The following is a 2,902-nucleotide window of genomic DNA, read 5'->3' on the forward strand; positions in this document are numbered from 1 at the left end:
AAAGTGTTACCTAAGAAGCTGTTATGGGACAAGGGGTCTAAAGAGATTCCCAAAAGAGCCCCTGGCTATATTTTGGCTCACTGGAGAGACGTTGCTGGTGAGCCAGGGGAATATTGAACAAGAAATTAGGAACATAAATGATGTATCAGGACCAGTTTTTATAACTGAGCATCCTAATTGTGAGACCAAGTGCTGGGTGTTTGTGGAAATTGAAGAACTGTATTGTTTGACTTGGGGGTTTTGAAGGGAGTGGGACAAACTGTTTTAATGGTATATGGAGCTGTAATTGTTGATGGTATATGATATGTGGAAGTGCAATCGTTGATGGTATGTGGAAGTGTAATTGAGGGTATGAAAACAGCAAAAGGGTTAAGGAAAACCATGAGTTTGAGATATTAGGGCTTGTGATCTGTGCTGGCCAAAGCAGATGGATGCCAGCAGGAGAACAACCCCTCACACTGCCCCCCACCCTTTGCGGCTCGTAAACAGAACTCTTGGAGTGAGATGAGAGAGCTGGGAGCCAGAGATTGTTGCTGTGAGCAGCGTGTTACTTGTGAGCGGGGAAGGGAGGGGACAGGACACTGGAAGTGAGAATGGCCTTCATCTGCAGAGATCTAGGAAACCCGATATCCCAGTGTTAGCACTGGAAACCTCCGGAGGGGAGGAGGTGAAACTGAAATATAATATTAGTAGTCTTTGTAATGATGGAAGTTTGCAAAGTGAAAAATGTTTGGGAAAGACACAGGCTGAGGAAGGAAGAGATGAGCAAGGTGTAATAGGGATGTCAGGGCCGAGAAGAGAGGTGAGAGATTTGGAAAACTGATAAACAGAGATAACAGGGAAATTGGGAAGAACAACAGCAGCTGCTACTGTTGCTGCACTAGAAAAGAGCCCTAGGACTTGGAGATCCCCTGAGGGAAAAAGCAGGGAGCCTGGAAGGCCCCAGGGAGGGTTCCGCCCCCACTGGACCAAAAGCAGCATGCACATAGCAGGGGAATGAGACGCTAGCGAAGAAGCTGTACCAAGCTGAGTGGGGGAGGGAACCGCCTCTGATCACAAAAGCTGAATGATGGAACCTGGGAAGTTAACCTTAGCAGACCTGCTGCTAGGGTTAAATTGGTTAAATTGCAGCTAGGGGAGCAGGGTAAAGAGGTTTAATTATTACCCGCAGATTATTTTTCTAACAGTAGTAGGAAGGCACTACTGGCCAACAAGAAAAGCTTACTTTTGGGGACCAATTAAATACAGCCTGGGAAAATAAGTAGGAATACATAAATTCTTGTATATGCCAGGTTCTCCAAAACCATTACTCGGGCAAGACTTAGTAGAACAAATGGATTAAGAGATTATATTCAGTAAAAATCGGAGCGAAGGGTCCCATTAGAAATTAAGTTAAAAGCACGAGCCAGCCCAGTCAGGGTAAAGCAGTGCCCTTTAAGGATACGAGATTGTAGATCAGATACAACACCCCAATCTTGCCCATGAAAAAACAGATAGCAAGAGCTATAGTACAAGATGTGAGGAAAATTAATAGAATTATTGAAGATATACACCCAGTGGTGGCAAATCCATACACTTTATTAAGCAAGTTAAGGAATGAGTAGGTGAGGTTTACCTTCTGGATTTGAAGGATGCCTTTTCTGCCTGGTTTTGCCGAAGAAAGTCTAAAGTTATTTGCCTTTGAATAGGAAAACGCCAATATGGAGAGAAAAAGATTCGGTTAACCTGGACAGTGTTACCCAGGGTTGTGAGAACAGCCCAATGATTTTTGAGGACCAGCCAGCTCGTGAGCCCGAGACTTGGGTTCCTCCATTTCAAGGTGGAACTTTACTGCAGTACATGGATGCCACAGTAACAAAAGAGGACAATGGACTGTGAGTTTGCTGCATTTCTTGGTTTAAACGATTATCAAGTTTCTCAACAGAAATCTCAACTGATCCAAGAGAAGGAAAGAAGCAATTTGCTGAATGCCCAGAGCACCAACACAGAGCTACCTCCGAGCCAGCAGCGTGCAACTGCTTGGAGACTGCCTATGCCAGTCGGCCAGACCTACAGGAAGAACCACTGGATGATGCTGAGGATTCCTGGATTCATCGACAGAAGCAGTTTTGTGAGTCAAGGAAACTGTAAGGCAGGATATGCCACTACTGACACGGTAATAGAAGCAAAACCATTACCTGTGGGGACTTGCACTCAGGAGGCCGAAATAACTGCCTTGACAAGAGCCTTAAAGATACGGACAGATGCTAAATATGGGTTTGGAGTGGAATATGCTTATAGTACCACCTGGAAAGAGCAAGGATTGCTCACACACAAGGAAAACAAATTCAGCATGGTGTAAATCTATGAAAAAGCGTGGCTATTATATATTGCAAAGGACATCAGAAAGGTAACACTGTACAGAAAACTGGAAATAAGATGACGGATCAGGTGGTGGAACAGGCAGCTGAAGGAAAAGAAATTGTTGAACTGGCTTTAATTCCAGACGGTAAACTTCAAATTTCTGAACCCTAGTCAGAAGGTGTGAAGTATTTTAGAGGGGATAGGAATCTAATTAATGGTTTGGAAGGGAAGAGAGCAAGCTGACAGATAGGTGCATACCCAGATGGACACATTGTTATGCCCATTAGTATTTTATGGAAATTGGTCCTAAGGAAACATAGTAAAACATATTGGGGGAACAGACGCTACGAAGTATTTGCACGATCTGAGTACCAGGAACAGGGAACCTTCCAGGGCAACAATGGCAAACTGATTTTTCAGAATTGCCAAGAAAAGGGGGGTCCTGTTATATGCTAGTTCTAACCAATATCTTTTCAGGATGGCCGGAGGCATTCCCTTGCAGAATTAATAAGGCTAGGGAGGTGACAAGAATTTTGTTACAAGGATTTTGTTGCTAAGG

At 44.1% G+C, this 2,902-nt stretch overlaps 2 protein-coding genes and 1 long non-coding RNA gene across 4 annotated transcripts in view; 1 reads left to right on the forward strand and 2 right to left on the reverse strand.

Annotated features, from left to right (window-relative positions):
- Positions 1 to 2,888, forward strand: part of LOC110391229 — a 90,487-nt gene extending 87,599 nt beyond the window's left edge. The window contains exon 7 of one of the 2 annotated variants that reach the window (XR_002434015.1): positions 1,925 to 2,888. This is a non-coding gene — a long non-coding RNA (uncharacterized LOC110391229). Of the gene's footprint in view, positions 1 to 1,688; positions 1,889 to 1,924 lie in introns of those variants that run through there. The other variant, XR_002434017.1, reaches the window with a different exon arrangement.
- The window catches only part of LOC110391227 (T-cell surface glycoprotein CD8 alpha chain-like), an 86,744-nt gene that overhangs the window by 50,724 nt on the left and 33,118 nt on the right, over positions 1 to 2,902 (reverse strand). The window lies entirely within an intron of this gene.
- LOC110391226 overlaps positions 1 to 2,902 on the reverse strand; it is a 41,009-nt gene that overhangs the window by 33,629 nt on the left and 4,478 nt on the right. The window lies entirely within an intron of this gene.

This window comes from Numida meleagris, unplaced genomic scaffold, assembly GCF_002078875.1.
Source record: "Numida meleagris isolate 19003 breed g44 Domestic line unplaced genomic scaffold, NumMel1.0 unplaced_Scaffold326, whole genome shotgun sequence".
NCBI classification, from domain to species: Eukaryota; Metazoa; Chordata; class Aves; order Galliformes; family Numididae; genus Numida; species Numida meleagris.